Here is an 18,435-nt window from a genome sequence, read left to right as displayed (position 1 = left end):
CCCAGACTTCTAGATCTTTTTTTCATTCAGGACACAGTACAGAATTATCTTTTTTGGTTCTCATATGCGGTCATCATTGGAACTGGACAAGGACAATGTCTAAACCTAAACTTGCCCTGGGTCGTAGCTCTAACCACTTTGCCACACAAAAGTACAGTTATACATTTAAGTGCACAACATACACTTTGATTTAGTCAACCTGTTATAGGAGCGGGTTAGTGATTTTTATCATTAACTCCAATTTTGACTGGCTAGATTTAGGAAAATATTCAGCTGAATATTTTCCTAGATATAATCAATTATGATTAGTGGCTGCCTTGCTTGCTCACTATATTTTTGAGCATAGAATGCAGTGAATTTGAAAAAACAAAAGGAATTGACCCCAAAATATCCACAAAGAAGAAAATCCAGAGAAAACCAAAAAAACTCTGTGGAGTGACGATGTTCCCAAATGGACTTTATTTGAAAGTATCAAAGTTCCAAAGGTACACTAAAATCATCCACATAAAAGTAAATCATCCACATAAGAGCCTTAAAGGACCTAGTCCGCTAGGGATACAGGACCCAACATGGTCCGCGTTTCGACAAAAAGTCTTCTTTTCCATTGCAAATGCAAACAGAGTCTCACTTCCAGCTCACCACACAATTGTTTCCCACGTATTCACCTTTATAGGACCCTCAGGGACCCCTGAAGAAGACTTTTTGTCAAAACGCGGACCGTGTTGGGTCCTGTATCCCTAGCGGACTGGGTCCTTTATGGCTCTTATGTGGATGATTTACTTTTATGTGGATGGAATTATTTTATGTGGATGATTTCAGTGTACCTTTGGAACTTTGACACTTTCAAATAAAGTCCATGCAGTGGATTTGAACATCCATTCTCGAAGTGAAATACTGGAAAGGGCCTCTCAAGGTCAACACCCTTTTATTTCGAGTGACAGCGTTGCACAAGTAAAATGGCCTTTTCAAGGAAAGAAAGCAGAAACTTTTTAGCTAGAATTAAATTAACCCAAAGATGTTCTTTGCCCCTAATTACTTTATATGCATTCCACTGCCCTAAGTGATGTGCTTGTTGCCGACATCAAAAGAGTAATTTGGATTCCTGTCATGCTAAAAGAAATAGAAGCACAGAGGCATTTGCTCTCTCTGCCTCACTATTAGCATTTGAAAGGCTTCTATCATATGCAGGTTCTATTGGATCATAGCTGCCAAAGTCAAAGAAAAATGAGAACCAAACCTCCTTCTTGGTTTAGCAGAATGAGATTTTCTAAACATGAATTGGAAACAGATCAAGTTAGTGAGGTGGTTATGAAACAGTTCTGTCACTCAGATATTCACTGCAGTAGCTTATATGACTGATCATAAATGCGATCTTTATAGTGAACAGATACAACCACTAAGCAGAACATTTGCTAAATTCACGCTTTATTTATCCATTTGTACTATATATTCAAACATTATATACTGTATACTAAAATTCTGAGAAGGGACTTTGATCCTTGTCACTTTTTTTACCAGAAGATTTTTTAAATAAAATAAAAATTAGCTTTGATCTATTAAGAAACTACGGAGCTCATTTTCAAAAATGATAGATGTCCAAAATACTTGGGCGTCTTACTAGTCAAAACGTCCAAGTGGGGCATTCTCAAAACACACTTTCTAGACATCTTTCTGGTTGTTTAGTCTTCAGTGTCTCTAAAATTTAAAAGACATCATCAACATCTTTTCTCATATCAGGCAGCATTATGGGGTAAAGATCTGAAACAATTACTCATGCTTGCTAATACTTATGGGGAATTTAGGAGACACCTAAAAACATATCTATTCTTGAAGTACTTAGGTAGCTGATTTGCACAATCTTTCCCAAAATAACTGATCTCTAGACTTTAACTCTGTTAGTTCTACTCAATCTGTAACATTTTTAATCAATGGAAACCGCATAGAACTTCACGGTCCTGCGGTATATAAACTGTTATTATTATTATTAAATCTTAAGGGGGCATGTTAGAGTTGTGTTTTGGGTGGGCTTAGAACATGACCACTGGAGGGATTAAAGCACGACACCCCACCCCTACCACCACCTTACTCCTCCAGTGGTTACTAACCCCATCCCACCACCCAAAGATGAGGAAAAAACAGTACTGTCCATCCTGTATGACATTCCAATGGCTCACATAGATCAGCAGAGCAGGAGGACATTTTAAGGATTACTGCAGTGAATGTCATATTAAATGTCCCAGGTACAGATGTCAATATAACTTGCTTATATTGTATGCTGAGCCCTCCAAAACCTACTGTACCTACATAAAGATGACGGGCATAAGGGCCATTGTTGTACTGTACAGGTGTACAGAGGTTAAACCGGAAGAGGAAGCGCTATCAAAAGAACTAGAGGGAGAAGTCAACCACTTGATTATTGCACGGGAGAGTGGGTTCTCTGAGGAAGCCGTTCTGGCGAAACGCGTCAGAATCCACTGCAATGGGACAACTTCGCATCAGTTACTCAAGTTATTTCAAGCAAAGTACTCTTTGAAATATTTAAGAATCACCACTACACAAAATCATAATTCGAACATTATATAAAATGGTCGTCTACATTACATGAGACTGTATGCAGTGCCATGACTGACCCCTGATTGTGGTTCTTCTATCGATAAAGGTTCTGAGCACATTCAGTCATTATGAGAGGAGCTAAAAGGGTGCCCTATACTGTATGTTATTTTCAGCACGGAGTAATTTGGAATTCACCCGTTTACACTTATGCTTTACCCTGTAGTGTTGGGAGGGGGGTTTCCTTGGATTCCATTTATAGAATTCCACTCCCCATATCCCCACATACAGTGGATAATCAGTTTTCAAAAAGCTCACATCAGAAAGTCAAATTGATTTCTCAGTGGATATTGTTTTGAATGTTATTGACAGATGCCATTCATTTCGAGTAAGTGATGTGGGTTTGATTCTCAAGAAAGCTTCTACATTTTCAGATGCCTAGAAATGGGGGGGGGGGGGGGGAGATACATGGGATCCCGGGAGCCACAACCAGTCAAACAGCAACAGCCATACAGCATATGAATATGAGGCATATAGGAGGCAATTCTATAATGGGGTGCTTGTATTTATGAGCATATGTAAATGTACATGCAAATAGACGTGTGCACACATGCATGTAAATGTCCGTATCCATATTTATATTTTGAATACTCTGAGCTCGTCACGACTTCTAAATATTCAATTTTAAACTATTTTATGAGCCTCAGCCCCACCATTCACCGCCTCAAAAACACTTTCATTGCGGCAAGCTTTACGTGGTTATTTCCTCATTGGCTCCTTTTAATTTCTATTTTTTTTTTTCTTTTCAACTGTTTTAAAAGTGCATATGTGCCTTATATTATTGCACTTCTCCCAACATTTATATATCAAAGTGCTTAGTGCTTACTTATTTCATCAGCCTCTTCTATATATACTTCTTTTATCTAATATAATAAAATGCTAGGCCGCGCATGCGCACTCAAAAGTCGTGTTCCCTGATCTGTCGCGGAAACACGAGTGCGCATGCGCGCGTTTTACGTCACCACAGCCTCCCTGCTCTCCACCTCGCACCGCTGCTTTGGGAGTGGGAGCTACTGGAGGGCCCGGTAGAGGAGGGAGCCGGCTGTCGGCGGAGGGCAGACGTGGGCCCAGGACGGACTTGCTCCAGTTCGCGCCACCTTTCTTTTCTTTTTCTCCGTCCCCTTCAATCCCTCTAAGCTGTACAATCTGCCGCTGTCGCTGCGACTCCTCTCTCATCTTCCGACATAATATAAGTGCAGCTCATGAGAGTAGACGCGGCGGCGGCTTTGAAAACGGCTCCCTTATTTCTTTGCTGGATTTTTATTTTAAGTTTAAAGCTGCCGCCGTGGCTCCTCTCACGATCCCGGCCTGTGTCGGAGAAGACTTCCGACGCAGGCGGGATCGTGAGAGGAGCCGCATCGGCATCTTTAAACTTAAAATAAAAATCCAGCAAAGAAGTAAGGGAACCATTTTATCTGCATGCTGCTATGAAGGAACAGGTGAGGGGGAGGGAAATGCTGATGTAGATGCACAGGGAGCAGGCAGGCATGGCAGGCAGGCAGGGGGAGAGGGAAAGGGGCTGCTTTGGGGGTAGGGGTGTGCTGGGGGCACACAGCAATCATGGGCAGGGGATCACAGAGCAGGCAGGCATGGCTCAACAAGGGGAGAGGGAAAGGGGGCTGCTTTGGGGTGAGGGGTTTGCTGGGCCAGACAGCAATCATAGGGGGGAAACAGAAGGGGGCCAAGGAGCAGGCAGGCATGGTACAAAAAGGGGCAGGGGCATTGGGAAACGGGGCTGCTTTGGGGGGAAGGGTGTGCTGGGGGCACACACCAATCATGGCGGGGAAGAGAAGGGGGACCACAGAGAGATAGGCAGGCATGGCACAATGGAGAAATACAGGCAGGCAGGGGGCAAGGGAGAGACACAGACAGAAAGAATGACAGACAGACAGCATCCAAGCACAGAGAGAGAAAGGAAAAAAAAAACAGTCATTGGACAGGGGGAGAAGGAAAGAGATGTTGATGGACAGGGGGGGTGAAGAAAAAGGAACGGAGGACTAATGTTGGACAGGGGGAGAAGGAAAGAGGTGCTGCTGGACAGGGGGGAGGTAAAACAAAGGGAGAAGGGCTGCTGCTCCATAAGGAGAGCAGTGAAGGGGTGGTGGTGGACACAGGGGAGGTAAAAGGAAGGGACAATGGACAGGGGGAGCAGGCAAGGGGTGGTGATGGACAGCCAAGGAAAAAGAAAGGCAGAAAGAAAAAAAGCAGCTAAGGAGAGAGAGAGAAATAAATAAATACAGACACCCACACATATGTTCTAGCACCCTTTAATGTAACGGGCTTAAAGACTAGTAAATAAATAAATAGATATAAATAAAGCAATAACTTAGCTTGGTACTATTCAATTCATTCACATCTACTTTCATAAACCTTCGGTTTAGTTTGTTCGGCTTGGGAGGGTTAGAACTGAGATTTGAGAAAGGTGGATCAATTCCGGCGGTTGTGGGAGGACCCTTGAAACAGCAGTGGGCGAAGCATGTCGGGTCTAACCCTCCCAAGCCAAACAAACTAAACCGAAGGTTTATGAAAGTAGATGTGAATGAATTGAATAGTACCAAGCTAAGTTATTGCTTTATTTATATCTATTTATTTATTTATAAAAGAAGTATATATAGAAGAGGCTGATGAAATAAGTAAGCACTAAGCACTTTGACATATAAATGTTGGGAGAAGTGCAATAATATAAGGCACATATGCACTTTTAAAACAGTTGAAAAGAAAAAGAAGAAAAAATAGAAATTAGAAGGAGCCAATGAGGAAATAACCACGTAAAGCTTGCCACAATGAAAGTGTTTTTAAGGCGGTGAGTGGTGGGGCTGAGACTCATAAAATAGTTTAAAATTGAATATTTAGAAGTCGTGACGAGCTCAGAGTATTCAAAATATAAATATAGACTCTATTCTTTGTGCAAAGATTAGTATTATATTAAGGCCCTCTTTTACTAAGGTGCGCTAACCGATTAGCGCACACTAATCGAATTAACACATGCATATTAGTCTATGGATGTGCACTAATCAGTAAAAGAGGGGGGTAAGTACCCTTGACTACTGTAATATAATTTATCTGGGTGCCTATAAGAAAACTTTTAAAAGATTATGAGTGGTACAAAATTCAGCTGTACAATTGATTTTCGGTTTGAAAAAATGGGAGCACATCAGTCCCTATTACCAAAAATTACATTGGTTGCCGTTGGAGGCAAGAGTCCTGTTCAATTTTGCCTGTATCTGTTTTAAATCAATCTTTGGTATGTCTCCAGTCCACCTTGTTTCCCCATTTCTTCCTGGATTGTTCCTGCAAGCCCACATGTAGAGTTCATTTATTTGCATATCCTACTATAAAATCCTGTCGTTTTAAGAGATTTCTTGATAGAACTCTTGCTTTTCAGGCAGCCACAATGAACGACTGGCTCGGTAAAATTATTCCATATGTTTCATCTTACTACTCTTTTAGAAAATTAGTAAACACGCAAATATTTGATAGATTTGTAACCTAACCCCCTTTTCTCTTAAACTGCGCTAGCAGTTTTTAGCGCAGCGAGCCACGCTGAATGGCCCACACTGCTCCCGACGCTCATAGAGTTTCTCCCAGCCGTATTTGTGTAATTTTTCAATGACGAGTGGAGTGCTCCATCTTCCCCATGGCCAAAAAAATTTTGACGAGCTCAATATAAAGTCATACAAATGATGATGTTTGCTTATGATCATGAAGGCATCATCATTACAGCCAAAGTTCCATGTGGAAGAACTGTCACAGCAGTGTATTATCGTGATTTTTTTTTTCCAAAAAATGCACAAATCCCGACCTCAGTTGCTCTTGGCTGGGCCACTCATTCTTTTTGTCAATGCTCGACCACAAATCGGGAATGTCATTGAAAAACTGTACAAATACGGCTGTGAAGTGTTACCTCATGCTCCCTACAGTCCAGACATGAGTCTACCAGACTTTGACCTTTTTCCAAAGTTGAAACAACCTATGTGTGGACATCATTTTGCATCTCTGGAAGAGCTTTCTTCCGCCGGTCCGCGAGCCAACTGAACAAAAACATTAGTGACCCTGACACAGCTTGTGGGCGAAATGGCAGCTAGTTTGACGTCAGTGAAAGGACTGGTGGGAATGCAGTAACATTTAATGATCATTAACAATTTACCCTGCCCTGCAGTCAAAGCTAAGTTTTTTAATTTTTTTAATTTTCTTGTTTTTTACTTTTGTGAACCAAAGAACACTTTAGTTAATGTAGGGCAGGAGCCGGTGAGGATTCATTCCCTTTCTCGTGCAGTCATTAAAGATTTGCAACGCATGGGGATCTGAGGCTCTCCCTTTATGAGACTATTAATGTGGTTTAAAGTATTGACTGCAGATTGACGTTTTTCAATGATTATGTATAAACTTTAATTACTTTAAAACTTTTCTGAGAAAGAGAGATGCCTATCGCCGAATTAATTCCCCCTCCCCCTAATTATTAAGGCTATAAAGAGTATTTTTGCATTAAGTTAGGTGCCTAAGCCCTAGCATGATTTTTGGGGTAGGTCTTAAAATAAGCCCTACCCCCCAAAATAAGCCCTAGTCATAGGCAGCCATGCTTCCCCCACCCCACCTCACCCCCACCGCTGTGGCATGCAGACTATGCCTGCTAGGAATGTCCCAAGAGCAGTGCACAAGTCAAGTTCAGGCTCTACTTAAATACCCCCTTTTAAAGCACAATGTCAGTCATTGAATGAATTTCCTTCTGTGTCCTGTAGAGGGAGTGGGAGAGCAGAACTACAGGATTCCCATCCCCCACAGAAGCCTAGAGTGATTAACAGGAAATCACTTTCTCCTGAGGGTTTGGGGCGGGGCTGCAGACTCCTTAATCTGAGAACCCAGTTCCTTGAGAGTCAGAAGCAGCAGGAACTTGGAGAGGACAGGTCACAGCGCTCAGGGCTGAGAGCTCTGAATGTCAGTTCAATTCCAGAGTCCATGGAGTGGATAGAGGCTGGTGAAGACAGGCCTCGTGGTTTGCTGGAAGAACCACAGGACATAGAGCTGGAAGTAAACCATGAGATGAATGCTGAGTTGCCTTGTGAAATCCAACCTATGGAGGTATGCTGCATGAAAGCAAAGTGACTGACTCTGTTGCTGTGAGTAATTAAAGTTTATTTTTCTAATTGCTTGCAAGTGCTGGATATCTCAAAGCCAGCTGAAGAGTAAAGAGGTTTTGTTTTGAACCGTGCAAGTACTTTGTTTTTTTGATATTTGTTTTTCCTTTTTTGGAAGTTTGTTGTTTTCCCTGTTGGGGGAAAGAGAACTGTTTTTCAGTCCCAGACAGTGGGGTTAGCCCCGTGTTCATAGTGGTAGGATAGAGGGCCAATTTTATGGCAGATTAACACCACACGGAGCACACTGTCTGACCAGCATGCTGCTGCTGATGAAGCCAGTGCGGGTGCACTGACTTATGCTGAAGTAGTGCAGCCCTGAAGTTTATCTTGTTTTTTGAAAGTTTTACTTTCTTTTGCTGTTGATACATTTTGAACTGTGAATTAATGTGGACTACTCTGTTGGGGAAATTTACTGTTGAATGTTTTTGAACTATTTGCATTTTGATACACCCACAGAGACTGGTGGCTTATTCAGCTTTGCTATATGAACATTTAGCCTATGTTAATAAGCAGAATCATCCTGACAAGCTTTCTGGTTATTTTTACTTATTTTGGAAAAGAACTTACCTGGTGCGGTGGCCCAAGACCCATTGCCCTAAGGCTGCCGGTTACACCGCGCAGCCGAACCGCCAAACCCCTGCTGACCATCCATCCTTCCGTCCCAACCAATCCCTGCCGACTGCGACCATAAATACCTTATTGCAGAGGAGCGTCGGGCCAGCAGCACTCACAGGCATCTTTGTGGCCTTCTCGCTGGGGCAGTCTGTGAACCGATGCTGTATATGGCTGGTATAATCCAAAAACACTAAGGCCTAGTTTCACTAAGCCCACTGATCTTACCTGATCCACGGGTGATCTGAGGCAGGACGACCTATTCACCAACCCTCTTCATGCAAATGGGGCGATCGGAGGCACGCCCCTCACCAGCGACACAGATCGCTGCAGAGCGATCTTGATGCATGTGCAGACCATCTTCTTTGCCTGTAGATGGTCTGCGCACGCACATGCTCTCCATGAATTCTGCGCTGTCTCGGCATCAAAATGTATTTAAGCCATGGAAAATAAGGGGCGTGAGCAGATGGAGGAGAGAGAAGGAGGCGGCGGTGGTGGCGAAATTTTAAACAGGCAACCACCGGCTTCCTCCTCTGAAAACAAGCAAATTACGACCCTCCCAACCCCGGTGCCGTTTAAAATCCTCGCGGCTTCAGTTTTCCTCATGTATCTTCCACTTCACGGAGCAGTCACGGATTGGGAACCGAAAGCGGCACAGCTAGGTAACAGTGGCTGGCACAGCTATCCATCTGCCGCCGAATGAAGGGGAAAACAACAACGACCTGCACTTGAAGAAGTCCGTGCCACCCCTACTCTCCTGCTCTCTGCTGCCCTTCCCCGAAATGCAGCCCCACTTTAAACCCACGGGTTTACAACCTCGGACTCGCACTGCGGGGAAGGGCTGCAGAGAGCAGGAGAGATTGCAATGCTTTGCATTTTCTATTCGAATGAATGAAGTGGCCTGGGCTTTCACGTTCTAGCTGGCAAATGAAGCCTAGATCTGCAAAGGGACAGGTTGGAAGTGATCTTAAGAAAAGAGCAGGATGGCATGGTGGAATAGAGCACAAGACAGTGGAAGGGATGTGAGCCGACTGGTCCCCAGCAGCCGCTTCTTTCTTGGTCGGCCAGCCCAGTTGGTGTGCCTGAATTCTGTTAGTGAATCGCATCCTTCCTGCTTTGCATGCCGTTTCCCCTCATTTGCATGCTTGGATCGGATTGGGTGCGGATACGCTCGGAAGGAAGGTTAGTGAATCAGGTCGGGGTCGCTAAATGGCCAGGACACGATCGGTGAGCTTAGCGAATCTAGCCCTAGAGGTAGAACACTAGCTTCCAGAAACACAGGAAATTATAAAACAGTGTATTTATTTATTAATTCTATAATAAAAGTGAAAACATGTCGGGTACAAATTTTGCCGAAACATGGCCCGTGTAGGGTCCGGGTCTCACTCAGAGAATACTGGATGCAATTACTGTAATACTTTTGACACAGACAATTTGTGCATGACATGTTTTCACTTTTATTATAGAATTAATAAATAAATATATAAACTGTAACTTCCTGTGTTTCGGGAAGCTAGAGTTCCACCTTTTGTGTTTTCAAATTCTTTGTTTTGTGGAACATCTGTCCTTCTTGTAGACTTTGTGTTTGCTGCTAAGGCTGGTATAGTGTCAGGCCCCTAGATTTTGGTGTCAGGTCAAAAGAGCGCCGGGACAAAGGCGCGCCCAGACAATTGAGCGCAGTGCGCGCCGCCGCGCCGCTCTAAATTACTGTTTTTAGCGCTCCGATGGGGGGGCACCCCCCACTTTACTTAATAAAGATTGCGCCGCGTTGTGGGGGCGTGGGGGGTTGTAACCCCCCACATTTTACTGAAAACTTCACTTTTTCCCTGTTTTTAGGGAAAAAGTTCAGTTTACAGTAAAATGTGGGGGGTTACAACCTCCCAAACCCCCCATAACGCTGGCGCAATGTCTATTAAGTAAACTGGGGGGGTTCCCCAACAAAAACCCCCGTCGGAGCCCCTAAAAACTGTAATTTAGAGCGGCGCTGCGGTGCGCGCTGCGCTCAATTGTCGGCATGCGCTTTTGTCTTTCGCGCCGTTGTCTAGATTTTAGGTGTCCCAATACCGGGTTACACTTGTATTCTATACCAGCATGTAGCATGCAGATGCCATTATAGAATAGGATCTCATCTCATGGCACTGGGACGCCATAATGAGCAGGCTAGATGTGGAGGGGGGAGGGGCTTTCACACACCCACAAAAATTATGAATGCTAAATTTATATGTATGATCAAAAACAGCGTTCCCTTCCTCACGGTTCTTTTCGTGTTCCCAAATCTTGTACAATCTATATGCAAATGTTTCTGAGGCTTAAAGATAACCAATTCCTTCATAGTCTGCAGATTAGTTGAAGACGTCCAGAGGATATTAAAGAAAGCTACACAGATCGAAGGATTTCCTGGCATTTGTCTTGAGCCTTTCTTTGAGTTTTAGTTGAATGAAGAGCACTGGCGAAGTAAAACAACTTCACAGCTGGTTGCTCTTGGCTTAAGTGACTTAGCATCATGCTTAAAAAGCTAAAGCGAAAGTATCTGCGAGCCCTCACACATTATTTTGGCTAGAATTACCCTAAGCTTGGCTTCCAAGGATGCATTTTAATTCCACCCATTTAAAATGCTACCTTAGAGCCAGTAAACTGATTTGGCCGCATCGTAGACTGTGTAAGCATAAAAATTAATCACTCTTGGATAATTGCAGAGATGATCTTGAATGCATGCTAAAAAGGTTTCTTTGTGAGTATGATAAATGACCAATTAAGTTTCCGTGTTGATCTTATTTTCTCAACTGTTATGCAGAAATCCGTTTTATAATTGGTACATTAACAATATTATTGCAATAGCATTTGCCATGAAAATATATATGTATGCACACACGCACACTTTAACACTGAGGAATACTAAAATAAATGGTCTGTTATAATAAGATAAACCCCCCTTGTCTACGAAACTGCGATAGCGGTTTTTAGCGCAGGGAGCCGCACCGCTCCCAATGCTCATTGACCCCTTCTTTTACAAAGGTTTATAGTGCGCGTTAAATATTAACACGTGCTAAACACGCGATAAACGGCAACACGTGCGTGTTATCTTATGGATGCGTTAGTGGTTAGTGCACATGTTGATTCAGCGCACACTAAATCCACGCTAAACGCTTAGCGCATCTTTGGAAAAGAGGGCCTGAGCTCCTATGAGCGTCAGGAGCAGCGCGGGCCATTCATTGCGGCTCTCTGCGCTAAAAAAACGCTAGCGCGGTTTCGTAGAAGAGGGGGAATGGGTCCTTTTACTACTACTATTACTGCAGCTTATATTTTTAGTGCTGTACATTAAACACGTAAAAGACAAACCTTGCTCGATAGAGATTACCTGTGTATCGCAAACTGTGTGCCGCGGCACACCAGTGTGCCTCCTGAGATTTCAGGTGTGCCGCGGTACACTGGAGAAGAGGAGAGATGTCGGCGCCAGCTGACTGTCTACAGGACGTGCCTCTTGCGTAGAGAGGCACGTCTTGTAAGCAATCTCCCGACGCCGGCACCTCTTTTCTCTGCCGGCCCTTCTCTCCTGCTCTTCTCGCCAGCTCTTGTCTGGTTCTCCCTGCCAGCCCTTCTCTCCTCTTGGCGCAAGGCCCGTTTGAAGGGCCTCTGTGCATGCACTGATGTCGGTGCGCTGATGTCATGCATGCGTGCGATGTCATCATGCTGACACCAGCGCACTTCCGGGTGTCTCGAGCTGGGGACACTGGCCACCTTTTTTACTAAGGTGCGCTAACCGATCAGCGCGTGCTAATTGAATTAGCGCACGCTAAACGCTAATGCGTCCATCGACTAGCATGCATGCGTTAGCGTTTATTGTGCGCTTAATCGTTTAGCGCACCTTAGTAAAAGAGGGCCTAGGTTTAGTGTGCCCCGGCTCGAAAAAGTTTGCGAGACACTGGTGTAATCAAAACAGACAAACAGGACAAATGAGTGGTTGGGGATTTTGCAGAGGAATGATAAAACAGACATGGTACATTACAAGGGAGTTTTACTAAAGGATGTTAAGCCCCAATGCGTGCTAACCCCCCCTCCCCCAATTCTAAATATGGAGCCTTAACCTTTTCCTGTCATGTGTCCCGGATGATGGAACATTCCAAAAATGTCGTTGCCATCGTATATCCCATACTAATAAAGAGCCAGGAACACAAAATATTTGAATTTACAGACTTATAACTTATTTAATTATGTTTAAATTAGCCGTAAATGATAACGCTGAATAATACAAAACTTTGCTAAAATAATTACAATTGGAACCAGCGTAACGTAAAATTTATTACGATAGGAAAAGGTTAAGCTGTGTGCGAGCAAACCAGTGCGCACAGCTAATTGCACTAATTAACGTTAATTGGCAGTAATTGAAAGTTACACGCACCACTTGGAAAGCACGATCGTATAAAAAGTATGCGCCAGTTGCAGTGTGTGAATCTGAAAAGGGGTCGAGGCCTGGGGCAGGTCATGGGTGTTCCTAAAGGTTACACACGTTATTATAGAGTACGCCTGATCCATGCACAACTTAGGTGCAGGCATTTAGGCTTGGTTTTAGCCGGCCCATTTGGATATGCTTAAAAGCGCGATTCTGTAAAAGGTACTCTCGCAACTTATAGAAGGAAATGACATTAACAGTAATTATTGGATGAATAACATTGACAGATTTAAACAATCCTAAATTTTAGATGGGGAATAGGAGGCACTAGCTCTAGACAGCTTTGTACCATGCACATTAATTTTTTTCTCTCCTATATTTTCATCCTCAACACATCATTTAGTTAATTCATTTTTTATCTCGTCCTCCCCAAAGAGCTCAGAACGGGTTACAGGCTAACATACATAATATACAGTGAATAGGTTACAATTTGCCATAGTTATAGTACAAACAAGTAGAGAAGGCCTCATCCAAGGCAAGACAAATGATGGGATGTATCAATAGAAGCTTCGTCAGCCGCAAACCTGAAGTCATAATGCCACTCTACAGAACCATGGTGAGACCTCATCTGGAATACTGTGTGCAATTCTGGAGGCCACATTACCGGAAAGATGTGCTTCGAGCTGAGTCGGTCCAGCGGATGGCCACTAGGATGGTCGCTGGACTCAAGGGTCTCTCATACGAAGAGAGACTGGGCAAGCTGCAGCTCTATATCCTAGAGGAGCGCAGGGAAAGGGGTGACATGATCGAGACATTCAAGTACGTCACAGGTCGTGTAGAGGTGGAAAACGATATATTCTTTCCCAAGGGACCCTCGGTCACAAGGGGGCACCGGCTCAAACTCAGAGGAGGGAAATTTAGTGGTGACATCAGGAAGTATTTCTTCACAGAAAGGGTGATAGATCACTGGAACAAACTTCCGATGCAGGTGATCAAGGTCACCAGTGTGCTCGACTTTAAGAATAAATGGGACATCCATGTGGGATCCCTACGACGGTCGAGTTAAGGAACTAAGTCATTAGCACTCAGACTTAATAGGGTGGGTAAATGGAGTGGGCAGACTTGATGGGCTGTGGCCCTTTTCTGCCGTCATCTTTCTATGTTTCTAAGATTACATGTAGTATTAAGATTATACCAGCAAAAATGAGTCTTTCTGTTGAAAACCATGATTTAAATCGAGTCTTTCTGACTAGTGATTTAAAATGGTATTGATTTAAATCAAATCCACCCTGAGATATCCCCCATCGCCTCCTTTTTTTCCAGCTGTGCTACAGGTTTATAGCACAGGACGATGAGCTAAGAGTTTCAACGCTCATGGCCCGTGCGCAGCTTGCTAAAAGGGGCCAATTTAAACATCATTTAAAGATAGGACTGAATGGTCTATAGCAGCGGTTCTTAAACCTGCTCTATATGGTTTATGCAAAAATCAGTGCCAAAAACTTCTCCACTGAGCGCTATTCTAGAACAGCACTTAGGGCTCCTTTTACTAAGCTGCGGTAGCGTTTTTAGCGCGCGCTGCGAATTAGCTCGTGCTAACCCCCGCGCCAGTGCAAGGGAGGCGTTAGCGTCTAGCGCGCACAGTATTTTAGTGCGCGTTGAGCATGCGCTAAAACTGCTAGCGCAGCTTAGTAAAAGGAGCCCTTAGGCATGGTTTACACAATAACGCTTACACCTGGGAATCACGCCAATCTTTGGGCATCTTCAGGTGTACCATTTGAAATGTGGGGCAATTCCTGACACCTTAATTTGGTGCAGATCTTCCTTATTTTATAATTAAAGAGAAAGGGATGGGACTTGATTAGGGTTACAGGACGTCCGGATTTCCTCGGATATGTCCTCCTTTTGTGGACATGTCTGGGGGTCCGGGTGGCTTTTCAAAACATAGAAATAGATGGCAGATAAGGGCCACGGCCCATCTAGTCTGCCCACCGCAATGACCCTCCCCCACATAACTCAGTGAATAGATCCCACGTGTCTATCCCATTTGGCCTTAAAATCAGGCACGCTGCTAGCCTCAGTGACCTGAAGTGGAAGACTATTCCAGCGGTCAACCACTTTTTCAGTGAAAAATAATTTCCTGGTGTCACCGTGCAGTTTCCCTCCTCTGATTTTCCATGGGTGCCCCCTGGTTGCCGTGGGACTCTTGAGAAGGAAGATATCTTCTTCCACTTCGATGCGGCCCGTGAGATACTTGAACGTCTCGATCATGTCTCCCCTCTCTCTGCGTTCCTCAAGTGAGTAGAGCTGTAATTTATCCAGCCTTTCCTCGTACAGGAGATCCTTGAGACCCGCGATCATCCGGGTGGCCATTCTCTGGACCGACTCTAGTCTCAGCACATCCTTTCGGTAATGCGGACTCCAGAATTGCACACTCCTCTCAATCGTGTCAGGCAGGAGGCAATCCGCGCAGTCCAAAGCAGGCAGCGGGGGTGGAGCTAGAGCACGACTGGGGCAGAGATGACAGGCCTGGGGGCGGGTCTAGGGTGTCTGGATTTTACAATCGTAAAATCTGGCAATCCTAGTCATATTTCTATGCTTCTATTATAGAATACTAGCATAACTCAGTATTGGTGCGACTCTCATTCTCTCTGGCTCTGGTTTCAAAATGAGACCTTTGACCCCCTAAAAGTAGTCTTGCTGTACGACCGCTAGAAGTCATCGTTCTTAAAAAGAACAATTTTCCTTGAGGTGACATTAAGGCCCTCTTTTGCTAAGGTGCGCTAAGCATTTTAGCGCGCATTTAACGCACACTAAATCAACGCATGCGCTAACCGCTAATACATCCATAGGATAACATGCATGTGTTAATGTTTAGCGCGTGATTAGCACGTGCTAGTATTTATCGTACACTAAAAAGCATAGCGCACCTTAGTAAAGGAGGGGGGAAATGCAGTTTTGCTATCAGCAGCTGTGATAGACAATGTGCAGCTCCAACCTAGATGCCAGCTGTCATGGCTGCCCTTGCCCTACTAACACCACTTTTCCACCTACGACCTTTCCTTATCTACACCAAGGCCCTCTTTTACAAAGGCGCGCTAAGTGTTTTAGTGTGGATTTAGCGCACGCTAAATCAATGCATGTGCTAACCGCTAGCATGTCCATAGGATAATATGCACGCATTAGCATTTAGCGCATGATTAGCGTGCGTTAATATTTAGCGCGTGCTAAAAAGCTTAGCGCGCCTTTGAAAAAGAGGGGGTTAGGCCCTCTTTTACTAAGGTGCGCTAACCGATTAGCACACGCTAATCGATTTAGCGTGCGCTAAATTCTAACGTGTGCATGTTAGTCTATGGATGCGTTAGCATTTAGCGCACGCTAATTCGATTATTACACGCTAATCGGTTAGCGCACCATAGTAAAAGAGGGGGGAAGTAGCTAGCCTGGGATTTTTATCATGCAGTATGGCTTTGGTGGGTTCTCGCTAATGGCTACTTTGTCGTAAAACCCATACTCGCTGGTTTGGATAGTTTATTAAAAAGTCCTTTTAAGTCTCTCTGTTTTCTTCGTCCAAGTGCTGCTTTTGGGCGAGTTTTAGTTGTATTTCTGTTTCGATTATGAGCCCCATACCCTCCATATCCCAGATCTACCATGCTTGAGATAATAATAATAATAATAATAACAGTTTATATACCGCAATACCGTTAAGTTCTATGTGGTTTACAAAAGATTAGTGAGGTACAAGTTGAGTTGACGTACAAGTTGAATTAACTTAAGGGATGTGGGGAACAATTGGGGGAAAGGGCAAGAGAGGGGAAAGAGGGAAGTGGGTCAGCTGTCAAGGTCTTTCGGGAATAGGTGGGTTTTGAGGCGTTTCCTGAATATCTCATAAGTGGTGGGCAATAGGAGTTGTTCTAGGTCTTTACCCCATAGAGCAGCCTGATGTGAGAGAAGATGCTCATGGTGTTTTTGTAGTTTGCATCCTCTAACCGGGGGAGAAACGAAGTGCGAGTGGGAGCTTCTCTTGTGTTTGTTGGCTGAGAAGGAGAATAGGTCAGTGATGTATTTAGGGGTTAGACCGTAGAAAACTTTAAAACAGAGGCAGGCGAACTTAAACTTTACAGGAGCTTCAATCGGCAACCAGTGTAGCTGTTTGAAGTATGGCGTCACGTGATCCAACTTCTTTAGACTGAAGATTAGTCTGACCGCAGTGTTTTGCACTAGTTGCAATCGTCGCATATTCTTTTGGGGGATTGATAAGTAGACGATGTTACAGTAGTCGAGTTGACTTAATATGAGGGATTGTACCAAGATTCTGAGATATGCTTTAAAATCAAAATTTATGTTTCCTAGGTTTAATTTGAATAGGAATCTTTTATTCAAAATGCACTTCAAACAATTCTTTGAAGTTTTCACACACATCTCAAACACTTTTCCTTAGTGAATAATTATGCAGTTAAAGTTCAAACATAAATTGAAAGAAAACTTTCAAAATGTCCAGACAATCGTCAATCAGCTCTTTAATTAGCAAGATTTCCAAAAATGTGTTAGGTAACAGCAGCTTTTCTCTGCAGCCTTCTCTCCTGCTGCTCAGCCCCAAACAGACTAACAGTTTTCCAGCAAGTATTTTTTATTTTTTTGCACAGCGAAGCAAATCCTTGTTCAGCTGTTTATGATTTTGTTGTTGTTGTTAATTGTGAGCCCTCCAAGAACAGAATAAATACCTAATCTACCTGAATGCACTCCAATTCAATAGCCTTCAGGATTCCAGATGTCTTATAGATTCAGGTACAGTAGATAGTTTTCTGTCTCTGGAGGGCTCAGAATTAAATTTTTTTTTTTAAAAGCCTGATGTAGTATTTGAACCTAGGGGCTCCTTTTACTAAGGTGTGTTAGCGGTTTTAGTGCGCGCTTAGCGTGCGCTACAATGCCACGTGCGCTAAACGCTAACACCTCCATAGAGCCTGCGTTAGTATTTTTTCATTTAGCGTGGGGGTTTGCGTGCGCTAATCTTCAGGGCGTGCTAAAAACGCTAGCGCACCTCAGTAAAAGGCGCCCTAGGTCTCTCGGCTCTTAGTCCACTGTACTAAGGACTCCTTTTACCAAGGTAGGTTTACTGAGCCGTTCCCACTTAATTTAAGAAGGTATTGAAAACTAAGGCCCTCTTTTACAAAGGTGCGCTAAGCATTTTAGCGCGCGTTTAGCGTGCGCTGTCAACACGTGCACTAACCGCTAACTCGTCCATAGGATAACATGCATACATTAGCGTTTAGCGCATGATTAGCGCACGTTAATATTTACCGCGCGCTAAAATGCATAGCGCACCTTAGTAAAAAAGGGAGTAAGTTGGTGGTGGAGACAGAGACTGTGTCTGAATTCAAGAAAGTGTGGGATAGGCACGTGGGATCGCTTAAACAGAGGAAGAGATAATGATTACTGCGGATGGGCCATTTGGCCTTTATCTGCCATCATGTTACTATGTTTCTATACACACACTACAACGGGAGTATTACTTCATAATACCTAATTCTTTCAAAAACTTTCTACAAAAAAAGAATTAATATTTTTCAAACAATGCTTTAATTTAAATATTGATTAAAAAACATCACAATCAATATAGCATACAAACTCATAAACACAGGATGCCTAGAATTCTCCAGCAGTGCTCCTAAGTTGAAATAAGCAGTCATC

General features: G+C 43.7%; 1 protein-coding gene across 2 annotated transcripts in view; it reads right to left on the bottom strand.

Annotated features, from left to right (window-relative positions):
- Positions 1–18,435, bottom strand: part of DPP10 (dipeptidyl peptidase like 10) — a 709,461-nt gene that overhangs the window by 174,690 nt on the left and 516,336 nt on the right. The window lies entirely within an intron of this gene.

Source organism: Geotrypetes seraphini, chromosome 5, assembly GCF_902459505.1.
Source record: "Geotrypetes seraphini chromosome 5, aGeoSer1.1, whole genome shotgun sequence".
In the NCBI taxonomy this organism is placed as follows: domain Eukaryota; kingdom Metazoa; phylum Chordata; class Amphibia; order Gymnophiona; family Dermophiidae; genus Geotrypetes; species Geotrypetes seraphini.
This window is presented reverse-complemented; position numbering and strand designations above follow the sequence as displayed.